General features: G+C 34.3%; 1 protein-coding gene across 3 annotated transcripts in view; it reads left to right on the top strand.

The window, feature by feature from the left end:
• Window positions 1–959: 959 nt before the first annotated feature.
• LOC129808704 (protein pangolin, isoforms A/H/I/S) overlaps window positions 960–13,121 on the top strand; it is a 134,757-nt gene continuing 122,595 nt past the window's right edge. For all 3 annotated transcript variants that reach the window (XM_055858486.1, XM_055858487.1, XM_055858488.1), the window contains exon 1: window positions 960–1,460. The gene's annotated coding sequence lies outside the window, so the exon portion shown is untranslated. The remainder of the gene's footprint in view (window positions 1,461–13,121) is intronic.

The following is a 13,121-nucleotide window of genomic DNA, read 5'->3' on the forward strand; positions in this document are numbered from 1 at the left end:
TAAAATTTATTTGGAGAAAAAAAGCAATGACGAACCCAAACCCCCATCGTGTGAACGCTTCCCCCGGGGACAAGAATCGCACAAATCGTCACATTTTTTTTCATTTTTCTGTCCAGGAAAAACCAAGAATTCTGTAATAGTGAACTATAGGCATACATAGAAACCTGAAAGATCAGAGAATTTTTTGGTGTAGTGCAATTCACGACCCATTTTACAGTTTAGTCAGAAAAAAGTCCTGAATATGAAGCACGAAAAAATATGCGAAGGCTGCCTATATTCCCCTACATCCTAAAATTAATAAATATTTAAAAAGAAAATGATTTCATTGACTATTCGAAGACTACATACAAGATTATTTGCATGGCCGAAATTACAATCAAAGTGGCCGAAATTAGAAGCTGACCGAAATTTGGCACACTTCCCCTAACAAAAAATCCTAAAAACATTAAAAAATAAATTGCAACATCAGCCACTTTTTTTTAGTGTTGCCAGATTCGAATGCAAAAACGACTTTTTCCTTTAGTAGTGGTTCCTCTGGAGGATCAAAAACCATTGAGTGCTAAATTTTTGGGACACTTTGGGACAATTATCCAATCCAATTCGAATTTGCTGTTTACATTGAAAAAAAAAATTAAATAAATCCTGATCGACTTAGTCCCAAATTTCAGTGTCCCAAATTGCATGAACTCCCCCTACGTGTAGAAAATTTGAATTGATTGGTGTAATATATTCTGTTTGCTACGTGTAGAAAAAAGTCTATTGGGAATATTGCTTATGTTAATCCGGTGTATCTTGTTGTTTCATTCCCTCTTTCGATGGTGTTTCTCTCTTCTTGCACATACAATGTGATGCCTGTGTATATTTGTCTCTATTCCCACACTTTGGATTATTTTGTATTTGTCTCCCTCACACAGTGGATATTATCTAGTTATCTCTGTCTTGTGTGTGCTTGAAGGGGGTGTTGCCAGCACTGGCTGGACGACAAGTCGATGTCAGTGCAATCTCTACAGCTGCGCCGTCAATATCGTGACGCTGTGCGTGTCCCAAATGTACGATCATCATTTCAAAATCGCCGCGTGAGGTTATACATTTGAAGAAGAAGAAATTATGTTACGGAACGTGTAATACAGAAATTTTTTGTGTTTTTGTGTGACAATAAAAAAAATTCTCTCTCACGTGGTGCAAAAGGAATTAGAAATATTCTTCTTTTTAGCTTTTTTTCTGTTGTTTCTTTTGGGCGAATACGGGCGTGGTGTGTTTTTTTGTTTCGACAATTTTTTTTTTTTAAATTTCATTTTGACATTTTTTTTGTGTGTGTATTGCGGGGGATTTTTTTTTTGACAGAATAAGAAACATTTTAAATGTGTGTTTTTGTGGTGGAATTATTGCCCCCACTGAAAGTGTTCCCGGCCATTTAGACGGGAGATAGATAGAGTGAGTGAGAAAGAGAGATTCCGGAGGTAAAGAACACAAAAGAGTGCCCCCTTTTGGCCATCTAAGGGGGGGCTCCATTTGAGCAATCAGACGAAGAAGAAGAAGAAAATGACGGGAGAAAAAAATGCGTTTGTGTCTGTGTGGAGACGATCTTTTAACAGTTTTAACGCACGACGAAAGAAAAAAATGGGCAAAATAAATTGTGTGACAGTGGGCGGACAGTGGGGCCATCTACCCTCTCATTTAAATGACATTTACCCCCACCCTTTACAAAAATGACGCAGGAAATATCAAAAAAAGATCCAAAAAGATTCTCTGTTTCGGGCTTTTTTTTTTGTTTTCTCGTTTAAAGATGAATAAAACGCACAAAAAGAAAAGAAAAAAAAACGCGGGGGCTCAATCCGAATGGGATCCGAAGTTTGTTCTGGGAGAGTTTATTGAAGTGCACGAAGCCAAGTGCGCAGGCGAAAATGAAAGAGAGCGAAGAGAAGAATAAGAAAAAAAAGGAGAGTCCAAGAGGGGAGCAGATGGCGCGGAGATCGCGAGGGAGGATGGGAAGATGGCCGCCAAATGGGCGCCGGCTAAACAACAAATCCCCCCTCTTTCCAAAAAAACAATTTTTTTCTTCTTCTGTTTTTCAAAATGCCAAAACAATTCAAATTTAAACGGTCACTCAAAGGGTTAATTGATTAATTCTAGAGATTCTAAAACTATTTACACGTTTTTCTTAAACAAAAAAAAAAACAACAAAGTAAAATTACCGAATGGACTTCAATGGACTTCTCCGTGGAGAATTACACAGAAAATTTAGTAAATTTTATTTAGAAAATACAGTAGACTGTCGCAAATTCGGCCCTTTTTAATTCGGGCAGCGGTTACATTTGAAAAAAGTTTGTTGTCATTTTTAAAGTTTGATTATGATTATCAAATGAAGGAAATATGCTCAAATTTGGCATGGTTTGCCTTAGTTTTGATGTGATTTTGCATTATTGAGGTATTTTCATGCAATTTACATTATAAATGAATGTGTAAACTCAATATGTGTATACAATTTCTCTCGAATTCGGCTGACATTTTGGTCCCAAATGCCCGAATTTGAGAGAGTCTACTGTAGTAGGTAATTTTTGACATGTCTATTATAGTGGTAATTTTGGGAAAAGTGTAATTTTTAAAACGTGTAATCTTCAACGTGTAATGTTTTTTTGCGTGTATTTTGCAGAATGTAATTTTCAAAAATGTGTAAAAAGGAGTGTGTAAAATTAAAAAAACGTGTAATTTCTAGCGTGTAATTTTAAAAAAAAATCTTTTCACAATTTTTCCCTCTTCATTTATTGGTTATCCATGTCCAGCATCAAAAACCTCGTTTATGTGGAAGGATTTCTTTTTTTAAAGATGCAATTTTTGTGATCTGTAAATTAGAAGATAAAAAAACAATCAATTTTCAAAGACGGAAAATAGAAATTTAAGATTCACAGGTCCAGGGGGTGGATTATGTAAGTACAGTAGAGTCTCGCTATAGGCCATCGCTCTATAGTCCACAATTTATCGACCGTTGATTTCAAAACACTGATTTTAAGTTAGGTTATGTTGTTTTAGTATGCGACATGCATAATTATTTTAATATTTTTGGCAAACTTTATTGAGTAGTTGTGATAATTGTGATCGAGAATGAAGAGAGCGAGGACAAGTACCACAGTGAACGATTCACTTGACAGGTCAAAATGAACATATCACTAGTGAACCGCTAAAATGCGATTATGAAGGCGGTGAACGATTCACTTCACTCAGTTTTTTTGAGGTTAAATTTTTCACCGTCATTTGATGCGGTGAAACTGGAAGTGAATGGAATTTTTAGGACGAAAACTACATTGCAGAACCGGAATTAATGTTATTTTCACATAACTAGTATATAATGTGACTCGAAATCATTGAATTTATAAAACATTTAACGCAAAAAAATTGCCAAAATATACTTTATCGAAACACTGTTTTCGTGGCAAAACGATAAGATTGACAAAATTTCAGACGCTGCTCTCGGGTTTGTACACATTTTTGTATTATTTTAACACCAATTTCACTAAAATATCGCGAAAAACTTAGAAAATTTGTGAAAAACTACATGATCACTGAACAAAAACAATGATTTTTGACGTCTTCAAATTCATTCTAGCAGTTTTTCACCGCAACTGATTCACTCACTCATTCATAATCACTTTTCTAGCAGTTGTGAACGCGAGCGGTGAATCCGTTCACTTGTGAACGTTTCACCAGTGAATGTTCACGATTTTTACATAATCCATCCCCTGGAGAACTAAATTTATGCTGGTTTTTGTTGCAATTACAGTAGACTCTCTCTCAATCGGGAATATGGGGCGAAATGTCATCCGGTTTAGCGATAGAATTGAGCGTCAAAGTCTTTGTTAATTCCACAAAAAGCGCTCATTTATAAAGAATCACGATAAAATAGGAGAAACTACAGCGAATTTGAGCAAATTACCTTAATAATTAAACGTGAAAATTGTCAACAAAATTTGACGCCCGATTGAGAAAGAGCCGATTGAGTGAGAGTCTACTGTATCGTCAATTCCTCATTAAAATCCTCGTTAAAAAAAAATTGAAATATCGTTTCACTAACGCCCTCTGTTTCAATAGAGGAAACTTAATTGAATGCCATCCAAAAAGTTAGTTGAAAATTAGTTGAAAAGTATTCGAGTGTAATAAGTCATTGAGGCCATTTACACCGCCGCATTGGATTGAGATTGAATTGTCCCAAAATCGGTTTTTGGGACAATTCAGTCAAAATCTAATACGACAGTCTAAATGACCTCAATAAAATCGTTTAGATTGCGACCTTAGATTAAGACTTATATTATTCGAAATCAGATTTTGAGACAGTTCAATCTCAATCCAATGCGACGGTGTAAATAGCCTCAAAGAATAAGTGTAATAAGTAGTGGATTCTTTGAGATGGTTTTGCCAGAGGAACCACTACTAAAGGAGAAAGTCATTTTTGCATTCAAATCTGGCAACCCTAAAAAAATGGCTGTTGTTGCATTTATTTTTTAATGTTTTTAGGAATTTTTATTATTCTTGAGGAATTCTTCTTGCCTAACTTTGTTGAGAGAGAGCTAATAAAGTTTAAAAAAATATGATAATTGTGATAAATTTGTGAAATTTGCAGGTTTTTTCGAGACCAAAAGACAATGGGTTAACGAACACTGATAGAAAATTGGAAAATTTTAATCTTTCTTGTAACATTTTTATTCTCTTCTTCCTTTACAAAGAAAAAGAAACTATTCTAGAATCATTACAGTGCAAAGGATGTGAAATTTTTACAATTCTTGAAGGACAAAAAGGAATTTCTTTCCAGTCAATGACACTTCTGGTCATATAATGGAATTAGTTTCTGTGTCCGTAAGGCTTCCTAACAGTACACGGATTCTCTGGGAGGCTACCTAGAACTTCTAGGGCTTCTTCCCGAGAAGATAGAGTATCAGGATGTCTAAAAAAAAAGCCACCAAGAGCCCCAAAACAGATGACAAATACGGTCTTCAGGGCAATTTTCGAGGGCAGTTTTCACACTAAAAAAACACAAGAAAAAACGGTAAAATTCACAGAATTTTCCCACAAATCACTTCACTGACCACTTCTTTAATAATTTTTGATGATTTAACTACGGGAATTTGCTTACTTCTGTGCAAAATGACGTGAAAACATCAACAGAAATGTTCCAAAGGGCACTGTCCACCATCTTCTATTTGGCAACTGAACCGTATTGGGTGCATTTTTCGAGCAAAGTAAACACTTTTTCAAGGCAATTTTTAGAAGATTTTCCACGGAGAATTCAAAAAATAAATAGCCAGAAGAGCTTCCAAAACTCCCCAATTTTCTGTTCCAATTTACAAATCACCGATTTTCCACGTGATTTTAATAATTTTCCACGAATTATGAAATGTTGCAAAAGTCGCTAGGCTGGCCGTATTTAGCCTATTTTTGCTATCAAATCATGCCTTTTAACCAATTCTGTCACAAAACTAATTCTAAAAACTATTTTCTTTATGTTTACACCAATTTTTATTGAAATTTCATTAATTGAACTTCACAAATTGGCTTTAAAAAGCAATCTTGGCGACGTTTTTTTCAAATACTGGCGACTACCACTACAAAAGCAGAAAAATAACTTTTTCCTTATATGTTGGTTCCTCTGGTCCTACGATGTACCTTCTGTATATGGGCATGAAAAAATAAAACAATTCAAAACAACGACTAAAGTAGTGTAGGGTAGAGTCAGTACTTTTTCGCCACCTAAATTAAAATCACATTTTAAGAAAATTATTGAGTTCATGGAACTACGAAATGAGTGTTATTTCATAGTAAAAAAAATAAATTTATTATAACACTGAAGTTTGCAGAGTAATTCCACATGAATAAATTTTCCCGATTAGTTTAGAAAATAAGTCTTCCAATAGAAATTTTAAACATAGAGCTTTTATTTTAAGTTTAAATTAAAATGCAATTATACTATATTCAAAAGAATGAAAAATAGTAATCCAACTGTTCAAGAAAATTCAAATTAGATTTTAGTCATTTCTTTTAAATTCAAACGCCAGAAAGTGCTTGGAAGTGCCTGGAAGTGCAAGAAGTGCTGAAAATCACCTATGGCACTTCCAGAAGTGTGGAAGTCTTTGACGTTTTCCATACAAATTTAGGAAGTGCTAGAAGTGGTGTACACAGTTTTTCAACTAATATCTCCTCCTTGATTTATCCCTGCAAGTTAAACAAAATTCAACTTAACCCTTTAACAACGAGACACAAATTTACGGAATGAAAACACCGGTGTTCCAATCGTCCTTAAAGGGTTAAACGGTTTTAAATGGGATTTTTGAGTGATTTTCTTTCCTGTAAATGTTTTTAATTCAAAAAACGCAGGATTTACATTAATAAGAATATTTTCAAAGTAGCTTAAGAAATCGTTTAAAGAAAGAAAAAAAAGGCAAAACTCCGACGGTTTTTCGATTTTGAGGGAAATTTTAAGGGAAGTAACTATTTGAGGATGTTCCATTGACCGTCGCACAGTGGGGCAGGATACCCAAAAACCTGACAAAAAATATTTTATGGTATTTTTGCATTCTGAATGACTCTAGTATGATTTATTTTCTAATAATTATGCAGAATTAACACTTATTTGTTTAAAATTTTTATATTATTATTAGAAGAAAAATATTTATTTTTTAGTATGAAGACCTTGGAATTTTCTTTTGTAGAAATTTTGCTTTTGCAGTTTTATGATCTTTTATAGCCTTTAGCTCTTTTTTTCAAGGAGAATATACTTGCTAAAGTGGTAAATCCCATTAGATTATCCTTTTCGAGATATTAATGATAATCAAGGATATTAAAGAAAAAATTGGAACATTACCGGTTAAATGATGAGATAGGGATATTAATTATTCTAAAAAAAAATGGACCATATGTTTTCCTATAAAAATTGTCTTTTGGCATTAAAACCACACAAAACACCGTTATTTGTGATAAATCAAGTTTTAGATAACAGCTCCACACTTGTAATGCCCAACGCACAATAACTTTTGTTTGCTAAGGTGTTTTCAAAATTTCCTATGAGAGAGAGCGAGATGAATAGATCTCTGTTTCATTCACTCTCATTGAAATGTCAAAAACATATTTACAAAACAAAAGTTATTGTGCATTGGGCATAATACAGAAGGAAAACACATTTTTTAACAATTTTATTTTATTAAAATATTATTATTCAGTCTAATAAATTACAATTTTTTTTTAAATTTCATAATAGCTATAGAGTTGAATTCTTACAATGTTACAAGCGACTTAAATTTAATTGCTTTCTTAAATTCATTCAAGAGTATGGCTGACGAATTTTAAACTTAAAATATCTCTATAACCCAATATGAAAAAGATTTTTTTAATTTTTTATGTAGTAAAATGGTACAAGTTGGACAATGGTACAATTTGGACAATGGTACAATTTGGACAGGCCTTTTTATCTTGATAAATTTAGTACTGCATTTTTATTTGTATATTTTTAATGCTTTAGTTTTATAATTTGGTTTCTATTGCTTAAAAACAAATTTTGTACTGTATTTATCAAGAAAAAAGCCATGTCCAACTTGTACCGGCGAATTGTCCAACTTGTAACACTAATTCCAAATTATACACTTTACCCTATATTATTTATAAGAGGAAGCTGCAAACATTGTGATTTTCTATTAGTTGTAAGTCTCCAAAGGATGAGACCTAAATGTATGAATGGATACTGAAGAAGCGTTCTCATAGTAAAAGAACCTAAATTTAGTAATGTAAATTAAATTTAAAAAAATTGTTTTAATGAATACTAGAATAATCGTTTTTGCACTTAATTTTTTACCATTGAGATGAAAAAATAAATGAGTGTCACTCTGTCAGTTCTTTTATTAATGTACTTCTTAATATTTTACGTTACTTGTTTTGGGGTGATGCCACGTATATAATTTTCTCATGAAATGGAAGATCGTTCTGATAAGTTTTCGATTTGTTTTTGAACTCAATAGTTGGGAAAGGAGAAGTAAAATTAAAATAATGTAGAAATATTTAGAAAAACTTGTGAATTTTGGACTGACTTGACGGTTTTGATACTTTGTCAAAAAAACAATTTAAGCGAAACACATCAATTATTGCTACTTTATAAATTTATACTCTATTAGGATCTATGTTTACAGGTCAAAAATTTCAAGACCTTTCCAAAAAATCAGAATTTGACAAAATCGGTTGAGAAATAGGCATTCCAGAGTGATTAAACTTTGACATTGTATGATTCAAGATGGCGATTTTTCCAGTTACAGGTGTCTAAGGACGGAATGTCCGCTAGAACACTATAAAACATATAAAATAGGTGTGATTAGAAGGAATCACACATAAAATAAAGGCGCTTTATTTCTTGAAATATTCCAAAAAGAGTGGTTTCTGAAGGGGAAGGAGAGACGTTCGTAGGGATGGAATTGCAGTAATATTTAATAATAGTTAATTCGTCCAAGTAATGTTCCTCAGGAGCTAAGATACACCATTAAGAACTTTAGACGCCTTCTACTAACATTATATGTGATCTCATGCAATATACTCGAAAGTCAATTTTCAGCAACTTTAATTCATCATAGCCAAAAAATCGCACTAAAGGAGCAGGATTTCTCGATGGTTTTTGACAGAGTAGGACCTCTAGAATAAATAGAAATTGATAATAGAGAGGGACCTCATTACTATATCTTTGGTTCAAATTTATGTCATTTTCCCATATAAAATCGACAAAATCGCAATGCAAGGCCAACTTTGACGTGTTATTTCAAGGTACCATAACTTTAAAGAAGAAAATCTGGGTATGAGGTTTAGTGAGGATACTAGTCAACTATTATTTGGCGGTATTAGATTTCACAAATTCGAAAATATTTTTCGATTTTTTGCCAGCTTTTTAGGTATTCTGACCCACTGTGCGTCGTCGGATTGAGATGAACGCAAGGGGTTACTCAAGATCGCAAATTTCTGTCCATATTCCATTTATTCCATGTGATCCCAATGTGATTATAATGATTCCAAATGTGTGATTCTCCTAACAAAACTGTGTATTTCATCAAACGGTCTACACAGTGATCCAACAGCTAAACTAATGTTAGCAAGTTTAAATTCAGTTAATGATAGCGTTTAAAAGCTCTATTCTAATATTACTAATCTGTCAAATATGTTTCATTAAGTAAAAGTCACCTAAATCTACTTTATATATTCTTTCTATTCTAAACCTCTGTTTAATACTTATAATATACTCTGAATTAAAGATGTATAGCAATTAAATCAAAATTGGAGCACTTACTTAAATTGTATATATAGGGGAAGGTTTTGCACCTTCGTAACGTCGCAGGTTCGTAAATGTTGATTTTTTTCCAAGTTACTAAATAAATATCATCCATGGTCATATATTCTTATAGCTAATCCCACATCTCATATTAGGTGAGATTCTTAACAATCTCACCTACTATAATCCTAACAAAATTTCATGTCGTCCGATCGCGCTCAAACTTGGCCAAAATGTGTTTCGCCACTTCCTAATCACGAATATATGGGGGGCTAAGTTACGTTCCCGGCCGGCCGGCCGGCCGTCCGGCCGCTCTTTGGAGCTTAATAGCTCCTAAACTAAAAAAGATACCGACTTGCGGTTTTCGGCAAAGGTTAAATATCGTATGAAAATTGCAACTTGGTGCATTGACCCCCCACCCCCCACCCCTCCTTCCGCCATTTTGAAGACCCCCCTTTTTTTGTTTTCTCAATAGCTCCGCCCCTATGGCATCGAGCGGGCTCAAATTTTAGTATGTTATAGCTGGGCCTTAGAGCTTTCCATCAATACCAAACTTAAGGTCCCCCGACCCCCCTGACCCGAGCTATAAGGGTCCAAAAAATTTTTCTTAAAATGGCCATAACTCCGGTTCTAATTGTCAGAATTTAAAAAATGTGGGCTTTTTGGAAAGCTCTCGTTAAATGCCACTTCCCCTTCTAACATCGCAAGTTCATAAAACCACCGCTAGGGGCGCTTTTTTTAAAAAGAAAATTTTTAAATCTTAAAAGTTAAATAACTCAAAAATTCCTTATGCAATCGGGCTGAAATTTTAGTATGTTGTAGCCGTTGATTATACCTATCAATCAAAAAAAAACCTTAAGTCGATCCATAACCCCTGACCCGAGCTATAAGGGGTCAAAGTTCGAACATTGACCGGCCTCTATCTCCGGTTCTAATTAACATAGCGACCTAAATTTTACCTTTTTGGTTTCGTCTCGATGAGCACTTTCAGATGGAAGTTCAAAAAGTCACCACAGGTGGCGCTGTGATAGCGTCAAAATTCATCGAAATTCAAAGTCACTTTTCTCAAAAACGGCATTGTGCAAGTTAACGAAATTTTAGTATGTTGTAGTCCAGTCTAGGACGTTTCCAAAATGGTGCGTATGCGCGCTGTGGTTTCAATAGAACCGGAGATATGAGGGGTCAAAGTTCACGAAATTCAAAAAATCATATCTCCGGTTCTATGTGACCGATTTTGATGAATGAGGGCTTAAACGAAAGATCTCACCAAATGCTACAACTTTCTAGAACATTTGAACTTTGTGGGACCAACACCAGGGGCGCCACAGTCGAAAAACCAATTTCAATATCACATAACCTCAATTATCTCGACTGTCGCTGAACCGATTTTGATGATTACTTCAACATAATTGTAGAGCACATTTGTCTCTACATTTCGTCCATACATCATTTTCCACTCAGACTACGCTATCACTCCGATTTTGCCGTTTAAGTGTGAAAAAATTGATTTTTCCCATAATAACGCTTTGAAATCACTCAGATGCCAATTTGACTGCCTCTACTCGACCAAGACACTTAAAATAGGGTTTTAAATGGAAAGCCTCACAAAATACAACAATTCTTTGATATAGTTGAAGTTCACCAAATGAACACTTGGGGCGTTCTGGCAGAAAAAACGAGTTAAGAAACAAAAAACCTCGCTTATCTTGGCTTCTGAGTAATCGATGAGATCATGTTCTATGGGAAAATTATAGAGAACTTTCTGGTCTATGTTTCACCCATATGTCACTTTTCTGTCAGTTCATCCAAATCCTTGATATTTTGGTTTAAATACAAAATTTGTATAATTTCACGAATTTTATTCAAGATAACTGAGTGGCGTCTCCCAACTTCAGCTCTAAATCGAATTTGCATGCACTCCGAGTTAGCTCACGTTAAGAATCTCACCTACATAAGCCGGTTAGGATTATCTGTCCCTTTCCGGACAACCTTGGGAGCCTAGGCCTTTTTTTCCTGGGTTCTAGAAGCAAAAATCAAAAATGGGCCTAAAATCGCAATTCTGATGTGTATTATTTTATGCATTTTTTCACGCTTCAAGAGTTTTTTCGAAGAAAAACAACATTCCAAGTTATAGAAGGTTTATCAGGGTTAATATTTACCGTGAAAATCTTTTGCTAGAAGGGGGTGGAATTGTGGACGAAGAAAAGTTCACAAAGATTGCCTTCAGTTGCAGGTTCGTAAAAATATCAGTCAAAATCGTTGACTACCAACTCTGTGAATTCCAGACTGTTTTGGGACACACTGTGCACGACGCTCTGGATATTTTGACCCATCCAGAGATTCCACTGAACAAGTTGACAAGAAAATTGTGATATTAAAAATGATTACAACATTTTTCAAGAAAATCTCGAAGAAAAACACGCACTTCCACAGCAAAGTGAGACTTCATCAGATGTTTTTTGTTTCGCTTCTGTCAAATCGAACATTAAGCCTAAATCTGCTTATGGTAGGTGTGATTCTTTCATTGTCCATACGGTGCGTTTTAAGCATTTTTCATATTAATTTGCTTTGTTTTCAAGCGGAGTTTTCCTCATTTAACTTTAAATTAATCACTGGTAATTCTAAGAATCACTGATGTTCAAAAAATGTTCTGTAAGACAGATTCGAAGTACAGTATAGTCTCGCTATAGGCCATCGCTCTATAGTCCACAATTTATCGACCGTTGATTTCAAAACACTGATTTTAAGTTAGGTTATGTTTTTTAGTACACGACATGCATAATTATTTTAATATTTTTGGCAAACTTTATTGATTAGTTGTGATAATTGTGATCGAGAATGAAGAGAGCGAGGACAAGTACCACAATCGCAAAGAAAGCGGAAGCCGTCGAGCAATTTCAATACTAAATATCGTTGATAATTTTAAAAAAAATGACATGGACTATAGTGCGACCCAAGTGTCAAATCTGGAACCAAATATGGACTATAGCGAGACTTTACTGTATTAGAGAAATTACGAGGATTACAATAGGTGTGATTGCTTCTTTCTGATTTGTGCAGTGATGAAACTAGACTGTTTAAGGTAGATGTGATTCTTTTGTTGCCACTTCGATGTATTTCGAGTATTTTTCATAAAATTTTCCTTGTTTTAAAGTGAAACTTTCCACATTTCATTTTAAATTGATGGCTGGTCATTTTTGAAATCAGTTATGTCCGAAATATGTTCTGTAAGACTGTTTGGAGGTGTCAGAGAAAATCCGAGGATTACAATAGGTGTGATTATAAGAGAATCACACCTAAACGAGCTCTGAACTGTCTGTCAGAATGCAGGGAAAATATGGTTTCCCGAGTGTCAAAAAACATGTTTTAGAAAAATAGCTTAAAATTGATCTTTTAATGCGTGATACCTTCTACAAACAGTGAAAAGAAGTAGATGAAAAGTCCATCTAAGTAGTGATGCCCAATTTTTTGTTTCCTGTGTAACATTTCCCGGGAAAATGAGGCCTACAGGGGTTGGAAGAAATGGTACGAAGCATTCCGGTACCAGATACATTCGTAAAAAATGCTACTACATTTTCATTTTCCTGTAGAGGAAAATCCAAGGACTTCCAGGAATTTTGTGAGGCAGAATTATGAACCCAATAAGTGAGAGAAAAAAAGGCGCTTATTATCACTAGAATAATTCAAATTGATATAATGCATTTTAGAAAATTGTCGTAACTTCCAGAATCTTCATACATTGGAAGTTACGGCTTTATAAACGGTGGAAGTTACGATAAAATATTATTGTGTTTCTTCTAAGATATTTCTCAATATTTCAGCTTTTAAATAATTT

This window comes from Phlebotomus papatasi, chromosome 5, assembly GCF_024763615.1.
Source record: "Phlebotomus papatasi isolate M1 chromosome 5, Ppap_2.1, whole genome shotgun sequence".
NCBI classification, from domain to species: domain Eukaryota; kingdom Metazoa; phylum Arthropoda; class Insecta; order Diptera; family Psychodidae; genus Phlebotomus; species Phlebotomus papatasi.